At 34.8% G+C, this 27,336-nt stretch overlaps 1 pseudogene; it reads left to right on the top strand.

Moving 5' to 3' along the window:
• Positions 1-27,336, top strand: part of LOC112617062 — a 128,289-nt pseudogene that overhangs the window by 681 nt on the left and 100,272 nt on the right.

Raw genomic sequence — 27,336 nt, 5'->3', positions numbered from 1 at the left:
TTTACTGCTTAACATAAGTGAGATCTTGGAAAATTATTTAACCTCTTGCAGCCTCAGTTTCCTCATTTGAGAGACTGCAATTATAATAGGACTTCCCCCATACAGCCAATGAGATGATTCAATAAGACAATTTATGTTAAAATTTCTTTCTTTTAAAAACACAGTACCTACTACACAGCAAGCCTTTATAGCTCAATAAATGTTACCTCTTATTATAAACATGAGAATATGGGGGAAATAAAACACATGTATCATTGAAAGAGTTAAAAAAATTCCATCTCCATAGAGGATTATAATTTAAGGCTGCCTAGAGGTGGCTTTAACTTACACACATTGGTAAGTTATGCAGGTTTTACACGTCTGTTCAGTCTGTTATTCAGTGACAAAATATGTACTTACAACGGCAATTAAAGCAACTTAAAGTACCACTGTAATACATCACAGACTACCTCTGTAAGGAAACACAGTTGCTGTAGATAATTTTAGATGGTTATGATTTTATGAATATTTTAAGAAGTAAAAAAGAAACACCAGTAAGGTGTAGTGCTTTTATTTTTAAACACAGGTCTGAGAAATCTAAAAGTGTGTTATAGAAGCGCTCTACAAAGCTCTTTTAATAAAAGATGATGTATCTCACTGCATGAAAAGTTTACCTTTGAGTGGGCTGATTACTGAATGAGTGAAATTTTGTAACATATTATAAAAAAACATATTGAGCATTGTTTTCAATGTCATTTAAATAAAAACTTTTGGCTGTTTTTTTTTTTTTTTTTTTTTTTTGTGCATGAAGAGTGTGACCAGTCTGAAAGCATGGAAAAACAGACAATTTTGAGATTATATTAATAAATATTTGTTTTCTTAAAGTTCACCCAGGGAGAAGTTTAAAAGGGAAGTCGCACAGTTATGTGGACTCTATCGCAAGAAGAATTACTAGTGATGGAAGACAGTATGAGAAGTATCTTTGTTGTAGGTTGTGGTTGAAGCAGAGGAACTCACCTTCCTCAGAAATTAATGGAGGCTTTCAATATTGCTGGCACTGCTACTTTATCATTCATATGACTAAACAGACAATCAATTTAGTGGCGATGTATGGGAATGAAGGGAAAGAACAAATAAGCTGTGAATGATGAGAACAGAAAAATCAAAACCCCCTCCCTTATTCTTTTTTAATGGCTAATACCAACAGGGACAAGACCAGTAAAAAGAGGTTAATGAATTGCAAAGATCCTTTAGAAAGTGATTGACTGGTATTGAAGCACAGTCAAATCAGTCATAAATATTTACTTTTATTAGCAACAGTGGGTTGCCTGTTATTTTCAATTGATTTTTAAAGCTGGCAAAAAACTACTACTGTGACTATTATCAAATGTTCCCAATTTTGTCAATATTTCCTTGCTTGAAACAATTCCAAAACTCACATTCAGCCTCTTAAATCCTTATTGCAAATGTTATTTTTTCAGCACAATTTCCAAATGATTACAAATGACAAGCTAAAGTGAGGGTCCCTACATCATTAAGAATAATTATAATCTTAATTTTGACATTTGTTCAAATGGGTAGAAAGGCTGCAATGGTGGGGTTAATGTTCTTTGATAATCCATATTCCACCAACATTGACTTGCTAACCTGCAGTTGTGTTATGTGTTTTACCAAGTGAAAATGAGCCATAATAGAAATCTCTTCTTTTTAAAATTTCCAGTTAGTGTAGCAGTGACTAGAAGCACTATAAGAGTTAACAGAGCAACATCGTTCCGGTTTTTGAACAGTGTGCAATATTGCCGTTTACGTCACTGAATAAAATACTGCTTTATTTTGGTAAAATTTGATTCGATATAAGGACATTTTTCTGAAACTTGCTGTCTAGACCATAAGAAAGATGGAAATCGCTTTTAACACAGTGTTTGTAACATTAAGATCCAATAATTCAATTCAAAGGAACATAACAAAAGGAATTTACTACAGATAACAACAAAGAGTTAACATTTCCCAGGGCAGACAAGTTTCCAATTCAATTAGTTTTAATGAACCTTCTGCTCACTGGTTACTGAACTAGAAAGAACAGCAATAAATGCCCAGAGGAAAGAGAGTGAGGATATTAAAGGAGGGTTAGTGTATAGTATATAAATTTCCAAGTTGACTAAAAGAGTAGCCTTGATGTAGTTTTGGGAGCTAAAGCCACAGAATCAGATCTGTCTTCTGAGTTTAGTGTACAGGGGCAGTAAATTTCAGCCAGTTGTTTTATGTGATGAAACAAACACACCAGTCTATACCCTCAGTCTGATAACACAATAGATAATACAGATAATGCCATAATACAGCTCCTTAAAATAGATAAGCATATTCCATAAGAGAAACATAAAATGATTTTTTCTTCTAAAAACAGATTTGTTAGTTGATATATGTATAAATGCATATATATGTATAAATATGTACATATATCTTTCAATGTATTTTTTCTAGAAAATTTAGATAGATTTTTTAGTTTGCATGTAACAGAAATTATATATTTACTCACACAAAGAACAGCATAGACATAAAATTATGAAAGCAAAAAGCTGCCAAACACAAGCAGTTTGCTATTTGAGATCCAGAGAATGAATTTTACTCTTAAGAATTTAATGGATTTCATATTTTTATTTGATTCTGATGGTCACCTTAAACCTGTACTATAGCATGGCAAACTTATATTTCCAGGATCAAGCTGTAAGTCACACTGTGGTTAAACATGACTGTCTTCACAGATATGGTTGTATAAATATACAAATCCACTCCAGTTAAATATTTGATATAAATAATAGAGTCCAGCAAGAGCCTCCACTTATATTATTGTTTCAAGTCAGCATTGTCAAATATCTTTTCTTTCTTGAACATCTAAAATATTTTTCATTTCTATTCACATTCTCATTATGTTGTACTATCTATTTATTTTTAGTTACACCCTCATTCCCACCAATGTTTTGGAAATCATTTTCTGGATGCTGAATATAAAAAGTTCTAAATGCACGGCACGGTAATAGATAGAACCTGTATACTGTATTTCATATTGCATAAGGGTATCTACCTAGCCCTGGAAGTGCCCACTTTTTACTTCCATGCAAGTGTTAAAAGAGCACAAATGTGTTCTTAAAGTACCTTGCAGCTTGGTATCATCGAGCCAGTTTCATAAGGATCGTACTTGAGAATATGATTGTAAATTTGATCAGCAGCTACAGCATTTCAATGATGCATATTTTTCTTTGCAGATGCATTCCTTTGATTGAATTTAAAGTCAAGTTTGTGCTTCTGGATGTCAGCTTTGTCAGTGAATACTTGGATTTGGAAAATATAGCACCTGGGTTGGTTTTGAGAGAAAATGGTTTCAACTTTATAATTGGAGTTTTAACCACGACCACAACAAAATCAGGATGGCAGTCAAATGGAACTAAATCAAATGCAAGGTTTTAGTTTAATAGAACAATGTCATCCTTTAATAATCTTTAAAGAAGAACCACCAAATAATCAATAACGAAATTGAAATAGGTCAACTTTTATCTAAATTCCAAAGAATCTATATACTCTATTGTCCAGTTGAAGGAAAGGCTGCTGTTATACCTTAACAGTTGTTATTAAAATTTTGAAGTTATTCAACGGCCATTTAAAATGTATTCTAAGTAGTGTGATTTTAACATATAGAGAAAATATTCACTCTTTGTATAGTTCCTAAGAGATGATTAAACAGGTAGAAATAAAAAATAGGAAATAAAATGAAATATAGAGCATAATTTCTACCACAGATCTTTTTCCTTAAAACTGTCTCCCTCCTGGCCATATAGAAAATTATTATGAATAATCATACAATGCAAAAGTGATCTCTATCTGGTTAAAAAATAGAATATGATAGGGCTAACATCTTTGAAAATATAAATATTAATATTACTCAAAACAGGTTATTCCAGAGCTAGAGTTTATAATTCATTTCCATTTTGGACAAATGTTTTACTTTGTCTTAAACCCATTTGAGGTTCTTATTGTGCATAAATGGTTGGTTGGATTTTTGGGGGTTCTGAAAGGAAAGGGTTGAGGACTATAAAATTCACATTTGTACTTTTGGTAGTGGTATAGGAAATAAACCTTTAGAGAAAGGGGAAATTCTTTGTCAAAAAGCAATTGGAATATAAAGTATGATTGTAAACATATTGGTGGAAAAATCATCTTTCTTATAAGTGGAATTAAGAGCATATTGTTGGATGGTACGACAGAAGCAAACTCCTCCCACAGAACAGTAGAGGCTTATGAACAAGCAGGGGTAGTCATAAAAGGAAACAATATCTTAGTTTAAGGCATTTAATTGCAAAAGGAGAACACAAGTGTGGAATACACTAAAGACCTCTGATTCCCAGTTTTCTTAAATAGCAAAAGAAACTCTAGAACTTTGCCTCTAAGGTATTACAAGAACTTTGTCAAGTTGCACATGAGAAAATAGAGCCCATAGCCATATAGTAAGCAAAAAAATTCTGTTTGAGTATTGACATGACAGTTTTTGAAAGTTCAAGCAGAAAACCAATTATAATGAGCACTGGAAAGCCCGGAGCCCTGCTGTTCAATAAATAAAAAGTACAACAAACTATTTTCCAAAAAGGTTCTAGAGAGTTTCTTCTTGTCCCACTACTTACAATCTGATTACATAAATAGTCTCTATTTGCTGTTGAATTGCCAGGCAGCTGTATTAAAGTACAAATCAAATCAAGTCAGGATTAGAAAGTAAAAGAGCATGGTTTAAAGTAATCTATCCCCCAGGAACTGTGCTCAGATTCATCAAACAGAGCTTAAAGTACAGTATATCTTATACCCTTGTGTTTCCATGCTGCATTGCTGCAAAACCAGTTATTATTTTTGATATCCAGAAAATGTTGCTTGTTGCTTGAAGAAGGCTCACTTGCTTATTTAAAGGTACTATTCATATGTGCCACTTATTTATTACTTCTTTTGGTTAAGATTCATGGGAAGGACATAAGTACCAAAGACTAGCAGACTTTCTATTGATCATATCCTATCTGCCTCAGCTGTGAATTGTCATGAATATTTCTTGTAGATAGAATGACTAATTTATCCCAGATTTTAGGTAATACACAATATGATGGTATTAAAGAAAAGCTAGAAGTCTTTAGATGCTATTGGCTAATAAAGTATTATGTATACCTGCCCTTATAAATCCTGCTCCATCTAATTATGGCCGGAAAAATACCGATTTAATCATTTCAACTTGTAATTGTTTTTGATGAAAAGCTCTATATGTAGTTGTCAATGTACTCATCTTAGTCATCAATTCTTGTATATTTATAAAATTTGTGTTACCTTAAAGTAGAATGAACATAATTAAATATTTAGAGTGATATCAATGATCATTTTCTTTTTTATTCTTATAGAACAAACTTATTTAAATCTACAACATAAATTTCTGTTTCATCGTATTCCTTGAATCTATATAATAGCTAAATATCTATTCAGAGATGTTAGAGTGGTTTCAGTTATCATATTCTACATTTATCTCCACAGGGCATAATGTAGCCTGTGAAGATAGCTAGATATTGATTTATAGTGATAAATATATATTTTATGTGTAACATGGAGGAGAAAACACGGAAGAGTGTTATTTCTGTGAGCTGAACAGCTTCAAGAAAATGGGTAATGTGTACTTTAACCAGGCAACCCAATGATCATTTTTCTTCTTACATCCCTAAGCTAGGGAAGAAAAAGTGGATGGTTGCCATTAGTTAACATTTCTCTTGTAAGTAACTCCACTTGCAAACTATGCCACATTAAAACAAGCATTCAGATTCATGATTGTGCACCAGAATGTTGAAAACACTGGCTCCTCCCCATTGCAGTCTGAGGCTTTTTAGCCCAACTTAAAGTTTAGTTCTCTGCACTTTGCTAACCTAATGATTACCACTGACACAGATCACCTATAGTGCAATGTAACCCAGTTGCTTGGGCAGGCATGGGAAGAAACCTACATTCATGCAGGTTGCTTGGTGCTTTCTCTATGTGGGGACAGAGAATCTTATCTGAATTGTTTAAAGAAAAGGTGGGTAGGCTTAGTAACCTTGCCTTCATCATCCTCTTCCAGATTTATCATGAAAAAGTCAAAATTGAAATTTGCTGTTTTTAGCCCCTTAACCACGTATTGTGAGTAAGGACCTTGTGAATTTGCCAGGGAGGTAACTGCTGACCAAGATCCCACACACAAGGTGTTTGTGGGAATGGCAGGGGCTCGTGGAGACATTTATGTGAAGAGTCAGGAAAGAGGTTGCTGCTAAGTAACTGGCTACCAAATTGGTCTGGTTCCGTGTTTGAAACAAACAATTTTTAAAAACCTTTTAATGAAATATTGATTTTATCAAGCACATCAAACTAAAGGCAAATGTACCATGGTGTCATGATTAAAAAATAACAATATATTACGTTAAACTAAGATAAATGAGTTAAGTGCTCAGTTTGCGGTGCAAATTGAAACCATATATCACAACCTTTCACTATATTACATTACTGCTAGAGTACAGAATATGGAAGTTGATTGAATGGTAATATCAAATTAGTGGGGAGCTTTACCCTGCTTCAGTTGATGGTGCAATTTGGAACAAAAAAGGGATTATTTTCATAACAAAAGTTGCTTAAAAATATCTTTTAAGTGAATGTGACTGATAACCAAGAAGCCTATGGCACCCTGAAATTGCCCTTCCCAGATCTCGCATGAAGCAATGAAGGGATCTGTATTAATTTTAAACCTCCCTTTGATTGGGTGAACCTGTCTCCGTTTTGTATGACACTGTTGCCACAGGTCATTGCCTGGTGCGGTGTACCATGAAACAAACAAATAGAAAAAGGCACCTTCTGGCACTTTAAGTCTCACTGCCATCTGACTACTACCCTTGTGGTTCAGAATGATGAAAAGCAGAAGCTTGGAGAAATCTTCCTATGGTTAGATTGGGAAAAATGAGCATGATGATCACATGTACTGGGAAGGGCAGGAGAGACAGCCGAAGTCATCTCAGAACTCGAGAGAAAAGGAGAAGACAAGAGGTCACAATTATATTCTAGTATCACACTCCCTTTCACAGAGATCTGATATATTCAGTTTGTTCTTGTATGGTGCTTAGGGAAGTTCTAATTAAGGGAAGAAAGAATTTTGACACATGTGAAGCAGAGATCAATATTTAGCACTATAATCAGCAATTCCTGATGGTTTGACAATGTCACTATACACATTGTAACTATCCATTATTCTCTGAGAGAGAAGAGCCAGGCAGAGGCTAACAGGCTTACCGCAAGCTATCATGAATCATATAAAGCAGTGTCTCATTCGCTTCTATTTGTCTTACTTTTCATCTTCATTCATCCTCATAAAGAAGCCTGTACTGCCACCAGCCCTGAAAGCCACCCTACCTCTGAACTGCAACAACAAAAAAGCAAAAACTGTTCCTAAAAATGTCTACCATATATAAAGTACAATAGCTACTTTCCAGATAAGTGAAAAAAAAAAAAAAGTGGTGGCTGTTTACTCTCTGAAAATACACATTGTAGGCTCCCTTCACATTTAACCCAAAGGGACTCTATTAGCTACTAGAAAAATATTAAAATACGTTGGAGGGAGGTTATGTTCATAGTAAGTTACAGGTTTAGAATATATTGATCACATTTTCCACCCAGACTAAACAGTGTCTGCTGTATAACAAAGAAAATCCCACCGTCTCAGAGCTGAACCAAACTGCATCTAATTTTATTTTTGGCCATAAAGATAGAATATGATATCACAATAGCTAGTTGCCTTAACTTTAGGGGGCAAGTAGGTGATAGAGTTCTACATTCAAGTTTTCACCTTACAAGAGATTTATCAAGTTGTAAATCTTTCTTTATGTTCATGAGATATAAAAAGTTTACGAGTGTAAGACATCTCCCCCGACTCAGATTTTGGCTAAGAAGTATGCTAGTTATGTAGTCCACTAGATATAATTTTGTTTCTATTTTTAAAGTTATATATGTAGTTTTAATATCATAATAATCAGTGATCATTTTAGTAATTCAAAATACAAATTCATTTGAATTTAAGTAAAATGCATTCTATTGCTCCTTTTAGCAAATTATAAAGTGCTATTCTCTGTTCTTTTGAAAATGTTAAAAATTACGCCAGGTCTAGTGAATTAAAAAAAAACTTAATTGTCAGATAAGTAATTTGAAGATTCATTTTATTTATTTTTGCACATTAGATTTTGATTGGAGAGCATGTACTTGGATAACTTAAAGAAATAAACACCCTGTAAAACGTGATGGAATAATTTGACTCCAATTTACATAAAGAACATAATTTCCAACATTTCTCATAACATTTGTGGGCATGCAGCATGCATTGTATGACTGTAGGTGGAAGTGAAAGACCTGGTGTCTTGCATTTCAAACTGTCAGCTGATCCTCACTGCTCTATTCTTGTTTAAGTGAGATGCTGACACAGGCTCACACACTGACTATCCCAAGTAGCACTAATTAAGGGCTGTCCAACTGTGCTTTCTGTTGAGCAGTTTGCTCCAGTGGGTGACAGGAAACAGCCTGAGCTCTGTCTGCAGAATGACATAACAAAGAAGGGTTTTTTTTTTTTTTTTTTTTTTTTTAAAAAAAAAGAACACAGATCTAGTGGGCTGGATAAAAAGCACTAAGAAAGATCTAACTTGCCTATTTGTTGCTATGAATATATAATTTTAGATTAAGAAAACTTGCTAAGTCACTGTTTATCGTAAGTTTATTAGTATACTTCTCGTTAGAATTAGTAATAATTATATGAGAAGAATGTGCATTAATAGGAAACTTGGGGATCAACCATTCTTATTCAAAAGGTTACCAATAAATCTCTTTTAAAAATGGTGGTCAAGTGTTGTCATTATGGTATAATAGCATTATTTGTAACTTGTAGAATTTAGTTTAAAAAGCAAAGACTTCAAGGGTGTATAGTTCCCTTGGGTAGGGCTGAGAAGGTCAATTTATTAGTGACCAGGTTGATTAAGAAAGTGTTAACAAAAAAAAAAAAAAAAAGGAAAAACCAAAGCTGAAATAAAAATTCCTACAATTAGGAAGTAATGAGAGCAATATTAATTGTAACTTCCTTCTGTGCTTCTGTGAATTTATTTTTCTCAAAACTCTAGCAAATTTGAAGCTGAGATTTAGTTTTTCTTCTCCACTCCCTCTAAAAATAACCCCACATAGGGTCTTGAGAAAAATGTATATAAAAGAGCCAAGTACTTCCCATGGTATGATAACATTACTTGGAAGTAGAGTAGATCAGCGTTGATATATGGTTAAAACTAACAGAGAAAAACAGCAAAGTGTGTTCTCGATGTGTTACTGTGTATTTTAATGAGGGCATCATCACCATCTTCATCATCTACCAGAAGACATGAGACTTAGAAACAAAACCGAATGCAGAGTGAATTTCTTGACAGCACTAAGCGATAACGCCTCCTGGCTGCTGCGGTGTGCTTGAGAAATTGGCTGGCCCACTACTGTCCTTTTACAATGGTTTCATTTAATTGTAAACCAAAGATCAAAGGTCTGTAACTCTTTAACCAAATTCCAATGTCTGCCAAATTCAATAGCTGTCATTCTTATAGAAAAAGGCAGTGTAATATGTGTGTTCTGATCTAATTTTATAGAAAAAGACACAATTTACATACTGTTTATTTAGTTAAGTCCCTAAAATCAATACCTTTGTCTGTACCTCTTTTGTTTAAAATACATCATGACATGGCAAACGGCTATATAAATGAATTTTTCTAAACCACACGCATTGTTAATGTCTTTCTATTGCACATTCAAAAAAGAATAGTTGAAATCATAGCATTTTATAGATCAACTTAAATGTATTTTAATATTAGATTACTAAAGAATGTTAAGTTTTACATTTCTTAAATTAGAAATTTTGTTTGAAAAGGTCAGTCATTTTCCTGAGCCACATTTACCAACAGAAAGACATTATTTCAACCATTGAAATAAAAGGAAAAGTGATTATGTTCAATTTTAAGAGAAAATAATTCTTAAAAATGTGTCTCGGTAACAAATAAGCAAACAAAAAATGATGAGCTCGTGAAAAAGTTTCTGGATGGAATAGCAGTATTCTCAAGAGAGAAAACCCCACTTTGCATTAGTAAGAAAACAATTCATTCCAATAACTGTAGAATAATCTGCAATTCATTACAACTGAGGAAGAAAACCATGGTTCTGCTTTTGCTGTTAAGAGTCACAGACATTTCTTTCTTGAGTTTCCTATGGTCATGGTAATATTTGTTGGATACGTAAAGCAAATCACTACCTTTAGAACAATTTTTTCCAACTCTAAGAATAGCTACTTATGTGTTAATTTTGCATTTTTAATGACATGTGGCTTTTATATTTCGATTAGCTCTTTAGAATAATTTTCTTCCTTCATCTCTGGTATGTAACCATAATTAGTTAGAAATATTAAGCAAGATGGATCTAAGTGACACATATACTTTTGAACACGTGGCAGTAAATATTTAGACATACCTATGGGAAGACCTCTAGTCACTCCTTCAGTATTAATAAAATTCGTTAATTTTATGCTTAAAAAGCCTAAAGTTTGACGTTGTTTCCATATCGATAAATCAGTTCTAAATGGCTAATGTAATTATAGTTCTCTTTTTGCATGAAATATTGAACATTTAGTTTTCTGCTAACTTATGTATTTACTTATTAAGAGTTGGAGGCTTACTCTGTCCCAGGCTGGAGCACAGTGGTGTGTTCATAACTTACTACACCCTCAGACTCCTGGGCTCAAGCACTCCTTCCACCTCAGCCTTCTGAGTAGCTGCAATTATAGGCATAGGCACAAGCTATCGTGCCTGGCCAACTTAGTTTTTCTAGAAAGAATTTTTCCAAGCTGTAATGAGACTACCTCTTTTAACATATGACACCTAAACTATGTATCTCTAACATAAGGATAATTACTCAACCTAAATAATCTAGTGCTTTTCTCATGTGATGCAATGGTCTTGAAGAGTTTTAATAAAGGCACCTTGGGTGGCAGTGGGGGCCCAAATCAGAGGTATGAATGTTCTTATTTATACCTTGGACTTTTAATTTGTATTATTTTTCCCTTAACCTTGATAAAATTGCTCTTCCACTTTTCTGTTCATCAGCACAGACTGTACACTCTCACTACATTCTAGTCTTTCTTCTTGGTGCCTTAAGTCCTAGTATTTAAGTTCATACACTGGCTCTAAGGCATTCCATGGGTTAGTCTGGACATCAGAAAACCCTCTGTCCTCCAATAAAGAAAATACCTCAGGAATTCCTGTGCTTCAAGCAAGAAAATTTGCTGGGGGAACTTAATAACATAAGTCATTTCTCTTAATTACAGGTATTTCTAAATATCCTGTCATTGCCACAACTCGTCCATGAATAACTACTTATCCATTCATCTTCCTACTCATCCATCCATCTAATGTATATCGAATATCTTCTATATGCTAGGCATCATGACAGGAGTTGCAGAAACAAAGATGAATATATCAAAGTCTCTGCTCTCAAGAAAGTCTTGCTATAGGGAAGGAAATAGTGACATTAATAAAAACAACAAACAACAAAAAACCCAACCACACAATTTGACTAGATCTATGTTTCCGTGTATTTTTAAAAACAGACTTTATTTTTTAGAGCAGTTTTAGATAGATAGCAAAATTTAGCCAAAGGTATAGAGATTTCCCATACACTCACTATTCCTATACATGCATAGCATCTCCCATTATCATATCCCCCACTAGAGTGGTACATCTGTTACACCTGATAAACCTATGTTGATACATCATTATCATCCAGAATGCACAGTTTACATTAGGGTTCACTGTGGATGTAGTACATTCTGTGGGTTTGGATAGATTTATAATGACATATTCATGATTGCAATATCATACAAAGTAGTTTTACAGACCTAAAAAGCACATGTATTTTAAAAATAGTTTCTATTTTAAAATAGTCTGCAAACCTGGCACCTATACCTTATTTCCTGAATCTGAAAGATTTAATGATGCTAATGTAGGGAAAAGGGTGCTGGTTGTCCATTCAGGCTTTCTAGCTATTTCAGAAGGTGAATGTCTCATGTTATCTTAGTAGAAATTGTTGCTTTTGAAGGACTCAACAAGTTGCCATTTTCCCCAGCCTCACATAGGAAAAGTACCATAATACTGAAGAGCTATGACGTTTGTTATTTATTTTCACTATACAATTAAGCTTTAAATACATGGACAATTGATAAAACTTTATGTCACTCAATGATGGTGTGCTAGGAGTCATTCAATTGTCTCTGGGTTTTGATTGTAATCCATTTTACATACACATGTTTTGTTTGAAATATTCTTCTAGGAAATCTGTCAGAGCACAAAATTTTAAGCGGGGTAATTCTTGCCCTCTGGATTCTCATAATCTAGGGTGATAAAGAAAAGGGTTTCTGAAGTAGGAAAGACTATGAAAATGAAGATTGTGTCTTTTTTTATAGTATCAATAAAATCACAGAGTACTGCATACATTTCTTGATGACTCATCCATATTGAGCTCTACTTTTTAGACCTTGGAACATGAACATTTGCATGAACATTGCTCCTTCAATGTCACACAATAAATGAACCCACTGATTCCTGTGTTCAATGCAGTGTTTCATTCACTACACCATATAATCATTTTTGGTGTGTGTGATCCAGTGTCCTTCTCCTTCAATTACTCCTCCTCCTCTTTCTCTTTCCTATGGATCTATGTTCCTTTTATTAGACATGTTTGCTCAGTTCCTTGAAATTTTTCAAGGCTTTATTGAATTAGCTCTTACTGCTTGCTCTGGGGCCAATCTGTCCGATGATTTTAAAGCAGTTCTTTTCATTCCCAGTAGACAATAAGAATAAAAGAACTAATATCACAAGGTATTTTTCTTTGAAAATTAATTCTTTTTTTGTTTTGTATGATATAGACTATTTTGTCTATTATTTTAATATAATGCTATCATTATTTGGAGCTTCACTTAATACTTGAAGGGGGCAATAGCACATTAGAAAATTAGGTTTTCTAATCTAACCAGGCAGAATTTTTTCCTGTCATCATTGGAAATTTGAAAAAGAGGAAAATGTTACATAGGAAGACTCTTCAATAGTGGTGGAAGAAGGGGAAGTGGGGGCCTGATGGTGCCCACTTATTTGATCTGTTTGACAGATTATTTCAACTCTAACCTCTTGACACTGTGCTAATTATAAGTTCATATTCAAGTTGAGAAAATGTTTTAATCTATATCTAAGATGCTTAGATAATAATAATTACACATTGCATTATCTTTAAAAAAAGTGAAAGGAAGGAAGAAAGAAATAAAGTAAAAAAAGAAAAGAAAGGGCAGGCCAGCTATCTAGCTGGACCTTTCACAGGCATTATTTCTATTCATGGCAGAGATCAATTCAGTGTTCAGTTAAAGAAAGACCCAGGTAATTTGAATATTTCGTTCAAGATTACACATGCAGTAAGTGTTGAACTGAGATAGAAACCCAGGTTACTATGACTTTAGTCTGTGTCCTCTTTCCTTAATGGTAGGATTCATAAGGAAATTATTTGAAAGGTCTGGTAACTGTAGATGTGCAAAATACTCAATCTAAACAATAGGGAGGGTCAGAGACTGTGGTAAATTGCAGAATTCTGAATAGACATTTGGTTTCAGAAATATTTAACATCCTGTGCTGACTAACAAGACATTTTAAACAACAACAGTAATAGCCGCAGCAGCAGCAAGAACTATTTTCCACATTTTAGGCATCTCCTGCTTTATGCCTGACTATCCCTTTAAATCACTGTCCCTGCTTTCTGGATCTTTATTTCAGGAACTCATAACTGGAGGAAATACTCATTGTATTTCAATAATATTTTCTTTTGCTTGCTGCATAATTTACTATGTGTAAGTACAGTCAGAAAAAAAAGGGAGATGACTTGAGTCATGTGGGAATTCACAGGTATAGGTGGATGGACAAATGGCAGATGTGGTGAGTTGGGGAGAAAAGGATAATTTCTTCTTCTCTCTATATTTTATTCTTCATAAAATCTGTTATACTTTTGAATTTCGCATAGATGTAACTTCCTTCTGGAAGTATTCCTGATCCTGCTATGTTGGTGTACTTCCTTAGCACCTATTACTTACTCTTTCATAGAATGTCATACTCTGGATTTAATGGTCCATCTATTTGCCTTTCTTTCCCTCTTACTATCAGTCTGTGTTGGTAGGAATCACATTTATCTTTTGCATTATTATAGTAATTGTGTATTGAAACTCACACAATACTCATATTGTGTATTGCAACTCACACAAAATTGGTGCTCAATAAATATTTGTTGAATGAATAAGTAAACATTAAGTGTTACACTTTTATCTTCATGCACATTTAATTATATTACTTTGGAAAATATTTAGCTCTTCCATGACTCCTAATTAAAGAAATGAGAAACTTACAAAGCTTTTGGAATGGAAATATTTTATATTCATTCTAATTAAGCCACTGGCTTTTTAGATTGTGGATGTTATTAGTCAAGGTTTGGTCAGGAAAACAGAAAGTACTTTAGGTGTTTCAAACAAGAAGGGTTTAAATTCAGAAGCTTAAAATCAGCTGGAAGAGCTGGAGGTATGTTAAAAGTTATGGAAAGCTGTGTCTAGGTTTCAGGAAATTAGAAATTTTCAAAAATTGCAGATACCCACTGCCAATGCATTCAGTTACCTTCATCATGAAAGGGGCTGAGTCATGGAAGAAATCGTGGAAGCTACTGTGAAGTTCCTTATGCCTGCACTTTACTGCTATAATAATAATGGCTTGGATTATCTTCCATCTTCCAAATTTCATGTGAAAGCTCCTCACATAGAGGGGTAGATTAGTTTTCTGTGGCTGCTGTAACAAACTAATACAAATGAGGTGGAGTCAAACAATATACATTATTCCCTCACAGTTCTGGAGGCCAGAAGTCTGAAATGGGTTTCACTGGGCTAAAATCAAGGTGTTGGTAGGGCCAAGCCTTCTTCAGAGATTCCAGAGGCAAATCCATTTCCTTACCTTTTCCAGTTTCTGGAAAATATCCTCATTCCTTGTTCACAGGTTTGCACCATATCACCGTCTTCCTTTTCCTGTTCCCATCATCACACTGCCTTCTCCTTCTATCTCAAATCTCCCGCTGACTCCATTTCATAAGGACCTTTATGATTACGTCTAGGGTCAACCTGGATAATCCAGAATAATCTTGGCATCTCAATATTCTTAATTTAATAACATCTGGAAAGCCTCTATTGGCATATAAGGTAACATTCACTGGTTTCAGGGGTTAGGAGCTGGATATCTTGGAGAGGGAAGTGATGAATATTATTTAGCCTACCACAAGGGGAGATCATCTAATTTCAAACCCTACTGACAAAGATTCTGAATCTTGAAGTCTTCTTGGATTTTGGCTTAGCAATATAGTAGAGGACATACGAGGGAGTGAAAATGAATGCTGGTGATAAAAATTAATATCCAACACAGAATTCAGTAAGAGTAAGTTGTCAATAAAGGTAATGGGTTTTGATCTTTGGTCACTAATAGAAGATATGTGTCCTGAACAAAGGGGTCCATACTGTTTGAGTCTCCATTGGTTGCATCACATAAAGATCAGTGGATTTAACTCTTGTTTTTGTTGTTGTTGTTGTTGTTTTGAGACAGAATGTTGTTCTGTTGTTCAGGCTGGAGTGCAGTGGCATGATCTTTGCTCACTGCAACCTCTGCCTCCCAAGCTCAAGTGATCCTCACACTTCAGCCTCCCGAGCAACAGAAACTACAGGTGGGTACCACCATGCCTGGCTAATTTTTGTACTTTTTGTAGAAATGGGGTTTCCCTATGTCACCCAGGCTGTTCTCCAACTCCTGGGCTCAAGCAATCTGCCTAACTTGGCCTCCCAAAATGCTGGCGAGACAGCCAGGTGGGAGAAGGTCCCTGGAGAAACTCCAAGCAGCCTTCCCTCTGAGGTGGAGCCTCGGGAAGTTCACAACGTTGGCAGCAGGGAGGAGGCTGGCCTTTCCTCTTCCTGTGTGGAACCTGGGATTCGAACTGCTCAGCAGGAAGCGCTCAAGCGGAGTGACTCTGTCCGTGCGAGTGGCCCTGTTTCCCCCTTTTCTTCCTTTACACCCAATAAAACCCTGCCTCACTCTCCATTCAAACTGTCTGCGAGCCTAAATTTTCATGGCCATGGGACCTACAAGGACCCTGTCTTTAGCTGAACTAAAGAAAAGTCCTGCAACATTGAGATTACAGGCATGAGCCACTGCATCTGGCCGGTTTAATTTTTTAAAAAGATTTTCTCCTGTGTGTTTGTAAGGTAGGATGGAAGTAACCAGTTTTTAACTGAAATTTAAGAAGGACTTTGTAATCAACAGAGTTGTTTTATAATGGAATATGCTGCCTTATGGAATATGCTGCCTTGTGAAATAATGACAAAGACACTGATGATGTTTCTAAGGCAGGATGGAAGTAACTACTTTTTAGCTTAAACTTAAGGAGGACTTTCTAACTAACAGAGTTGTTATATGCTACCTTGTGAAATAATGACAAAGACATCAATGTGCACAAAATTAGAGGGCACAATTACTGTCCATGGAATCCTTAAAGTTCTAGGCATGCCACTTTCACTTAATAATTCTGTAATTCATAATGGAAAAATGTTTTGGGCTTTATTTAGGTCTTCAGGTCTTCACTGTTAGGCTTATGTGTTCCTTACATTTATTATTAGCTGAGGTAAGTAAAATTTCTTTTTATTCTAAATTTAATGGGCTCCAATTTCAATGGATATCTTTACCCTATTCTGAATTGTGCAAAGATCATTACTATAGGCTAATCTTTAAAATCAGTGATTCTTCACTTCTCCCTTCTTATGCTATATACACTTTCAACAAACTTCTGGTTTTTATTAAATCTTATTTGTTCTCTTATATTGTTTATTAATTTATACATTTCTTTGGAACTTTTTTTCAGTCAACACTTACTCAAACAAAAATGTATAATGCTTTTAGTTTTATTTCTTCCCCCCACTTCAGTCTGCACTTTAACTCAGTGGTCCCTAACCTTTTTGGTGCCATGGACTGGTTTTGTGGAAGACAATTTTTCCATGGATGGGGTGGGGATAAGTGGTTTCGGGATGATCCAAGCACATTACATTTATTGTTTATTTTTATTTCTGTTATTACATTGTAATATATAATGAAATAATTATACAACTCGCCATCATGTAGAATCAGTGGGAGCCCTAAATTTGTTTTCCTGCAACTAGATAGTCCCATCTGGGGGTGACGGGAGGCAGTGACAGATCATGAGGCATTAGATTCTCATGAAGTATGTGCAACCTAGATCCCTCACATGCACAGTTCACAATAGGTTCATGCTCCTATGAGAATGTAATGCTGCCACTGATCTGACAGGAAGTGGAGCTCAAGTCGCAATGTGAGGGTTGGGGAGCAGCTGTAAATAAAGTTGAAGCTTCCCTCACTTGCCTGCTGCACACCTCCTGCTGTGTGGCTTGGTTCCTAACAGGCCACACACGAGTACTGGTTCATGACCCAGGGGTTGGGGTCCCCTGCTTTAACTGGTCTTTGAGACTATTATGGTTCTACCACATCATTCTTAAGGTAAAAAGATAACATTCTAAGAGAGTATTCAATATAACTTTTTAAAGTGTTTATGTTTTGTTTCAGAACTCATGATGCCTAGTAATCTGTTGAGCAAGGTATAGTGTAATAAATATCAGATCGTAGCTGCAGAGGAATACTTCCTTGTTAGGATGTCTTTTTGTGAAAATGTTTCTAGGGCTCATACAAGAGGAAAGCTGATGCCCTGACATTGATGTAAACCTATACAATTTTGTTTTATTGTGCACTGACATTCCAGAACTTTGCAGAAAAAGGGCACTTTCCCCAAATATCTCCTTTTTCTAATCCTTCCCATTCTTCTATACATTCTAAGTATAGAGTTTAATTGTTGTATATTTAGTGAAGCGCAGTGTGGTGTTCTTCCTGACATCCCTTTGAACATCTTCTGGGGTGTCCTCACTGTCTCGCCATTTTCAGCTCATTTGGTTTGGTGGAGCTTCACCCTGACCTGTAACCTGAACATCACTCTACTCTCGACACAATGATTGCTTTAGGTTAAACATGACACCCAATCAGAGCCAGTGAGACAAAATAAATCACTTGTGAAAATCCTGGGAAATAGTCTCTTACTTTTTTCTATCAAAATTAAACATCTTGTCTGGGAGTGGTGGCTCATCCCTGCAATTCCTAGCACTTGGGCAGGCCAAGACAGGAGGATTGTTTGAGGCCAGAAGTTAGAAGCCAGCCTGGTCAACATAGCAAGACCCTGTCTCTACAAAAATACAACTAAATATAAAAAAATTTAGCAGGATGTGGTGGCATGTGCCTGTAGTCCTGGCTACTCAAGAGGCTGAAGTGGGAGGATAGCTTATACCCAGGAGCTCAAGACTACAGTGAGATATAATCATGCCACCACACTCCAGCCTGGGTGACAGAGCAAGACCCTGTCTCAAAAAGAAAAAAACAATTAGACATCTTGCTACCACAAGAGAAAGCCTGAAACTGTCAGAAGTCAACACATTGTGCCTAGCAATTAAAGCCAGCAAGCATCAAGGCAGAGCTGCCTATTTTGGTTTCAATGACATCATTTGAACTTCTGAACTATTGTTATATCTGAAGCTCAATATACTCCCTTGGACCTTTCAGTGATGTGAACCAATAAATTATTTTGCTTAAGTCAGTTTAAATTGGGTTTTATAAGTAAGAGATCTCTTAATGGATACATCCTGGTAGATATCCAAATCACTGTGTGTAGATCAACTACATGTCGCAGCTTCATCCAGACTTACTCTTCATTTTTCCATTCATTGGTCTTTCTGGGCTGTCTTCCCCAGAAGCTAGCTGGGTATTCCATTCCTTCGTACATCACTAGAACATTTCTGCAGTTGGCACACCAGTACATCTCTGTATCATTGTTTATCTAACTGCGCTCTCACAGCATCTTTACTTTTCTGACATCATTCTCTCCACCAGAAATAAGCAAAGAATGAGTCTCTTTTAATTTACACCACTTCTTCCCTCTGAAATCATATGCTGTCTGTAAGTGCTGAGAAGAGTATCTCAAAGAATTTCTGAAGAGAAAAAATGTAGAACAACATATAACCCATCACAGCAGTCACATGAGTTCCTGCTGGGGAAATTTGGATTCTTGAGAGTTTTCATAAAAGGTGGTTGCCAGTTTATTAAGGCTGAGTGTTTTTAGGGTGGTGATGATTATCCAAAGAACTCTCCTTGTTGATTTAAATTATGGTCCATTTCCACAAAGATATTTTGCTTTTTTGTACAAGATGTCACTGAAAAATTGGGTATTCCCTAATGCATGATATGCATGAGAAGCTGGTGCTTAGTGTCAGGAATCTCTGAAGAATCTGCTGTTTTGTACTCTCTGAACTCTACAGTGTGTGGTTGTCTGGAGTGTTGGCTTGGAAAAAGCTTCTACATTTCTAATGGTTACTTGCTTTGAGTGTCTTAGTGCTGCTGCTTATTCCAGAAGTTCACCAAATGCTGTGTTGTTTGAAGACAATACTTTTCTGATTTCATTTTGAAACCCTTTCCCAAGACACTTTCCCTGACCATACAGGCTGAAGCGAACCTCTTCCTCATGGCTCCTTATTATTTGTGTTGCATCCATCAGTATTTGTAATTAGGTATTTATTAGTGTGTTTACTTTCTACTCCATAATACTTCAAGCTACATGAGGGTAAGGCTCACATGTATTTTACATACTGCTATATGTAGTACCATGTTTGCTATGTGGTAAATGCTCAATATTATTTTGAATGAATGAATATGTATTATACAGACATGTAAATTGAGTGTTAAAAACAGTCTTTTCGCATGATTTCAGTTTACAACTACTGCTATTTTTTTTTAACCATAAGAACAAATCCTAAACTAATGGGTATGGAGTATGAAAAATGCTCATTTTGATATGTGTGCAATAAAGAAATGCATGTTAAAGTAACTCCCATTTGAGACAGTAGGCTTTACTGAATCACAGCATACTATTTTCCAGATAAATGCAGTTCTGTGTTTCTCTCTTTTGGAATGGGAAATGGAATCCCTCTCGGGAAACCATTGCCAGAGTCTATAAGCATGTAAATAATCTCAGTTTGGTTGTGCTCATAAAGAATTTTCAATTTAGCAAATAGGTAGATTCCTCGTTTCACTGCTTGGGTTTTCTCCCTTATGGAACTGAAACTTTTCAAAGAATGCACATTTGATTAGAGGGAGCTATGCATTGATATTTTGTATTCTTCATTGTTTTATGGTGATGGAATTATGAAGCAACCTGGCTGGGCTAGAGTGGCGTTGGGGGGTTTGCCGATCAGTGTTGTTCCTTTCTTGAGTTCTGTGAAATTACATCACTGGCACGTTGAATCAGTTTTTCAAGGATCTCTGCCATGGACAAAGAGTAAAATATATTCACATTTACTGGGTGGAAAATCCTATATATGCATATATTTGAACTCAGGTTTAAGGCTTTGGTGTTGACTGCAAAATATTTACCTTTATTAACATTTTCCATTGATACCTGAATGCATCTTGAGTGAAAATTTAGAGTTTGAGGATTTACATTATAATCCTAAATAAAATAAAAATTTAAATCCTAAATAAAAATCAAGTTCTTTTATTTTGTTGCTTGCAGGTGCAATTTAATTTAACATATACTGCTGACCCTACATTTTTGTCATGCATACATACACAAATACACACATAGTCATACATGTAATATTCTTTTCTTGGTATTGTAACAAGAAGCATTTTCAATATAAATCCAAGTTAAAATGAAGCATTCTTTTGGTGGAGAGTTGTCAGAAAAGCATTCAGGGCTTCTTTCCGTCACTTCTTATTCTACCAGCATTTAAAAATAAGAATGTTTTGGAAAAAAATCAACTTATTTGGTGGAATTCAGTTTTAGACTGCTAAATCTGGGGTTTTGAATATGACCTTGGTTAATAAAATGTAAGCTCCATGAGAGCTTTGACCACGATTATATTCTCACTGCTTAGGAGAATGCTTGGCACATAGAGGGCACTCAGCAAATATTTATCCAATGAATGCATTTTTCTTCCATAACCCAGGCTGCTCATATTTGTTTGGTGATACTGTGTAATGGTGACAGTAGCAAAGCTGAGAAAATGGTTTCCTTTGGATGACTGATCAGCGTTTCTACAGCTAATAGCAAGAGCTGTCTCGGCCTGGCGCGGTGGCTCAGGCTTGCAATCCCAGCACTGTGGGAGGCCAAGACGGGCGGATCACGATGTCAGGAGATCGAGACCATCCTGGTTAACACGGGGAAACCCCATCTCTACGAAAACTACAAAAACATTAGCCTGGCGAGGTGGCGGGCGCCTGTAGTCCCAGCTACTCCGGAGGCTGAGGCGGGAGAATGGCTTGACCCCGGGAGGCGGAGCTTGCAGTGAGCCCAGATCGCGTCATAGCACTCCAGCACCCCAGCCTAGGCGACAGAGCGAGACTCTGTCTCAGCAAAACAAACAAACAAACAAGCAAACAAACAAAAGACCTGTCTGAACTGTGCTGAATAAGCAGCCATCGGAGTTTTGGGGAACATCTGGAGAGAGAATGCTAATCCTCATTAATGTTTGTGTATCACTCTACTCCTCTAAGGGCTTTACTTATGTTAACTTGTGTTATCATTACAACACCAGAAACAAGAGTTAGGGAATGTTTTTTCATTTTATAGAAGAGAACCCAAAATACAGAAACTTGTGACTTGCCCCAAGTCCTCTATCTAGTAAGGGGCGGAAGTCTGATTTAAACCCAGGTAGTCTGGCTCTAGAATCTGCATTCTTCACTCACTGTGCTATGGTGCCTCTCCAATTTGAGAGTTGGAGGCTTGGAAATACATTAACCTAAATATTAAAAAATAAATGAGCATATTTTGAGGCCCAGGATAAAGAGTGACATGTAAGTTACAGGCATTTACGAACATCAGATAATTTTGCGATGACATCATTTTATGATTTCATGATCTCTCAGCACATTCTTCAGGGATGTCAATACACACTCACACACACATATATGTCTATATGATTTTATGTAATTAAATATTTGACTCTCTAGATATGATCTTTTTGGTTTTATTTTTTATGTGTATATATGTGTATGTCATATATATTAAATTTTAAAAAGCTTGTGAACACATTTTTAACAATGAAAGGTAAAAAATATAATCTGTCTAGATAATCAATTGTTTTATATTCAAAACAATTATTCAAAAATAATAATCAAATATATTTAGAAAATTAAAACAGTACAGAAAGGAAAAATTAAAAGTTGATAAATGCCTTCTTTCTCACCACAAACCTGAGACTTAGACTTCTTCAAGAAGACATGTTTATTTGACTAAGTATTTTCAATTTTTTGCAAACCAGTTATACTTTCTTCAAATGAATTTTATAATTTATTCGGAAATAATTACTATAATATACACAAATTTACATGAATGTAATATGTGTTTTCCATGTGTAATATGTGTTTTTATGGATATAGCATGTATTAGTTAACCAGTCTATTATTGATTGACATTTTGGTTGACTTTGGTTTTTGATTTTACAAAATTAGCTCCTACACCTTTGTGTGTGTGTGTACATTTTTGTACAAATATGTTGCAAATTCTTGTAGATTTCCTCAGTCTAATAGTATACACATTTTACATTTTGAAAGGTATTACCTAATTACTCCTAAAAAGTAATACTGCTGTATATGCTCACCAGTAGAGTATAGGAGTCTAATTTCTTTACATTATAGTTATCAATAAACCTAAATTGCCAATTGGTTAGGCAAAAATTAGTATCCTATTTTAACTATTTAACCGTGAATGAGTTTGAACATCTTAAAAGTTTATTAGTTATTTTCCTCTTACTCTAAATTTCTATTATCCATTTGTGTTGGGTTGTAGGTTCTTCTTTTTACCGATTCATTTGATTTCTCTAACTTTTTTTTCTTAATGTTCTTCTATTACAAAACCTTCTTGGTTATAACTTTAGCCTTACGATAATAAACTTGGTTAAGCAGGACTATAAAATGGAATAAAGATATTCCTCATTCATCATAGAAAACGTTCTTCACAATAGACCCTGGGTGCTATAAAAAGGGGGAGGAAGAGAGAGGAGCAAAGATTGAAGAGCTATCTATCAGGTGCTATGCTCACCACTTGGGTGATGGGTTCAACTGTACCCCATACCTCAGCATCACACAATATACCCTTGTAACAAACCTGCACATATAACCCTGAATCTCAAATAAAAGTTTGAAAAAAAAGTTCTTCAAAGGTTTCACAGAGAGGATTTTATTAGGAGAATGAATAGGCATGTTCCTAAGAAAATGCAGTAAATAGAAGGGAGCTAAGCTAAAGTGAAGAAAGTAGATTTTCATCATTCTTAAAAAGAATGATACTTCTTTTCAATAGTCTTTTGTTCTTTAGGTTTGACTACTACTTTTAATCGTATTTTGGCATATAGATTTATCTGGTAGTGCAAACTTTATCATGTTCTCTCTAGAATTATTTTTTAAGTTCAGCCTTACTTGGGTAAATTCTCCATGTTCTTTAGTTTTCTTTTTATCTTTTAAATTTTGGGATATCAGAACCAAAGTGAAAATATTTTAAAAAGATTCTATGAGTAAGACATGAATAAAATATTCCATACTGTGCTCTGATTGTAATCAAAATCAATGTTCTTTCTTTTACTTACAATTTTAGCTCTGAAGAAACAGTGGAAGCAAGTGAATCATTCCCTTTTTCTCCGCTTTTATGCATTATACAAATTTCCATATTATCCTTGATAAAACAATAAAAACACATCCATTGAAACTTTTAATTTATATATTTATCTCAATCAATTTTTTTTAGTCTTTACATGTGTTACCATTTTAATTTTAAAGCACTTAAAAAATTCCATGGGTATTCGAATTCGTTTTCCTTAATACATGTGGTTGATATTGATTACTTAACAATGGAAGATATTTTTGGATAAATACACCCCATAAGAATCCTTTAGCAAAGATACTTGTATACTACATATATATATATGTATATGTATACACATTTCAGTCCCTGTTATTCAATATACTTTTTATTATTTGACTGAAGAAATTCCAGGTATTCTTTCTTTTCTTTTTACTTTTTTTTTTTTTTTTTTGAGAGATGGAGTCTTGCTCTGTTGCCCAGGCTGGAGTGCAGTGGCGTGACCTCGGCTCACTGCAACCTCCGCCTCCCAGGTTCAAGTGATTCTCCTGCCTCAGCTTCCCAAGTAGCTTGGGACTACAGGCGTGCGCTACCACGCCCAGCTAATATTTGCATTTTTTAGTAGAGACAGGGTTTTACTACTATATGTTGGCCAGGCTGGTCAACCTCCTAACCTCAGGTGATCGACCCACCTTGGCTGCCCAAAGTACTGGGATTACAGGCGTGAGCCACCTCGCCTGGCCCTAATTCCAGGTATTCTATCATGAAATATTAATCTTGAGAATTTTGATTGCTACAGTGTATCAACCTCCTGAACTTCAATGGGATCTGAGCAGTTAACTCTCTTTTTGTTATTGTAAATGGTATATTTTAAAATGCTTTAGTTGTTTTTGAATATGAAGCCTCCCGTAATAATAAGTTTATTCTTCCTAATTTTATGCCGAAAAGTATTTTTCTTCTCAGTGTCCATGTCAATATTGAGCAGATAATTTCTCAAGTACCGGGATTATAATGGAATTTTTCATGATAAAATTGATGTCAGTCTCTTAATTTAAGGACACCAAATTTGTTTTAAAAATTGGATCTTTTGGTTTAATACCAATTGATTTAAATATATAATTTATAGAGAGGTCACTATTTGGTGTTAAATAGTCAAAATAATTCTGGCTTTAGAATTCTGTGATTAATGTTTCTTGACATTTTAAAATTTCATTGTAATATTTTCCCTGAGTTCAAATAATTTCCATACATTTTTTCTCTCAAATTTTTTAGTTAGAACCTGGAATTTTGACTTATATATTATAAAATTTTAAATAATGGAAAGTTTATTTGAAATATTAAGCCAAATTTTCTCTAAAAGTATGTAATGTTCAGTTAATATCTATATTTAGAAAGTTAGTATGAAGAATACTTTTCATATCCTATCTAGAAAAAATACATTGTTATTCTAGAATTATAAGATTTTAGAAATATACTCTGAATGTAGTAATCAGAACCTTTATTTCTTCCATATTGAAACACTAATAGCATGTATGTTTTAAAATTACTAAACATGTACAGCACAGATAAATTTAAAAAAAATTGCCCCTGTTCGGGCCAAGACCTAAAAACTTTCTTGTACCATACTGTCTGTATGATTTACTGAGCCCCTTCTAGATGTCAAGTATCTTTTGATTTAAAAAAATGATATTATGGAGTTTAAATTGACAGTTGTTAAAATAAAATGATGGATTATTTTGTATAATCCACATCATTGAATTAATGACCCCTCTTAATTTAAAACATCGTATTTTAAATATGCCACTGATTGTGTTATCTATTCATTCATTCCATAAAGATTTGCTTATTTGGTTAATGGTTTTAGAGGTGGTGTGTTTGGGAATATTAACAGAAAAAAAAAAGATATCTCAATTTGTGGAAAAGGAAGAAATATAAATGCTTAAAATAATAGTATAGTTAATTGCAAAGGCAAAATGTATCCATGGAGGGCATGAGAACCAAGTGGATGACAAACCAGCTTCCTAAAAGCAGTAAAAATTATATGTAGGCAATAGAGTGGGAAAGAATGAGAGCAGATGTAATGATGTTTTGTGTCTGGTAGAAATCGCTATGGGTTCTGGAATATAGAAGTCAACGTACAAGTGTGAGGCAAGAAAGTGACTCAAAGAAATAGCAAAATCATCGAGCACAAATTAAAACACTATTTAAAAAATATCCTCCATAATTTTGAAAGCATTCTTCTATCTTAACACTGCTGAAGGTTTCTGCTCACATCATTGGGGGAATATTTTTTTCCCTAAGAGAATTAATCTCTAGTTCTTTATTTAACTTGCTTAAAGAAGAGATATTAGCAAGGAATATGGGTGGTCATTACAGGTTTGTGATTTCAGAGCTCAGAAATTTTCACCTTAAAGAAACGAAGTGCCAAATTGTAGAATGAAAGTTAGTTAAGTCAAAATGAGAGCACCAGACCTAGTCAACTTAGATATTAATAATCAAAGCTCTAAAGTTTTGAGTACACATAGCCCAGATCTTTGAGTGTTAATTTGCTCTCAAACAAAATAAATTGTACAATGCTTAAAGCTCACTACTAATTCTTGTGACACTTGAGAAAACTGAAGTATTTGTAAAGATACACTTCACCCGCTGACTTTCTTTAGTAATATCATACTATTCAGTCTAGTTTTTTTTTTTTAAGTTGTGCTCCTTCAGTCAAAAACTGACACAACTTTTGAAATATAGTCACTCATACACTAGTCAGTCACACTCCCATAATGTGTCTGTCATCACGTTAAAACAGTCATTTGCTGACATATTTTATGGCCATGAACATGTTTCAGAAACCAGCAAAAAGGATTGGCCTTTAAAAAATAAGCAAGAGCAGCATTTCCTTCTAGTGAAACGACATATAATTTGAAATAATAGAGTGTCAATAGTGACTATAGGAAATTGCTAGAAGGTGGACATTTCCAAGTCCACTTTTATCAGGGAAAAAGTAGTTCTTTTTAAGCCAGCAAACACTATATTGAATTAAAAGCATCTTTGTCAGACTCTGAAAATGTTTATAGCATAAAGTTTGGAGTTCTGAATTTCTCTAAATATGTGGAACAGCGATTTTGTAAAGAATAAATGCTAATGCTGTACAAAAAAGGATTCTATGCTCAATACCTTTCCAGTTAGATTAGACTAGTCCAAATTGACTTTTGCATTTAATGATCTTTATCAGAAAAAGTAAGAATAGTGAGGGAAAATTTATAGGTAGGAACAAACATTCACATAGAGCAACTTGTGTCCAGTAATTTTATTCATCCCCAAAGCTCTGAAAATACATAATGGATAAACTCCAATTATTTAATAAGTAGGAAACATCTTTGGAAATGATAAAGCATAGCCAAGTCCAGCAAGATTATATGTAAATTCACAATAACTTTTACATGCCATTGAAATTGGCAAAATAAATAC

The sequence above is a fragment of the Theropithecus gelada genome, unplaced genomic scaffold (assembly GCF_003255815.1).
Source record: "Theropithecus gelada isolate Dixy unplaced genomic scaffold, Tgel_1.0 HiC_scaffold_15875, whole genome shotgun sequence".
Classification (NCBI taxonomy): Eukaryota; Metazoa; Chordata; class Mammalia; order Primates; family Cercopithecidae; genus Theropithecus; species Theropithecus gelada.
Note: the sequence above shows the minus strand (reverse complement) of the source record. Positions and strands in the feature narration are given on the sequence as shown.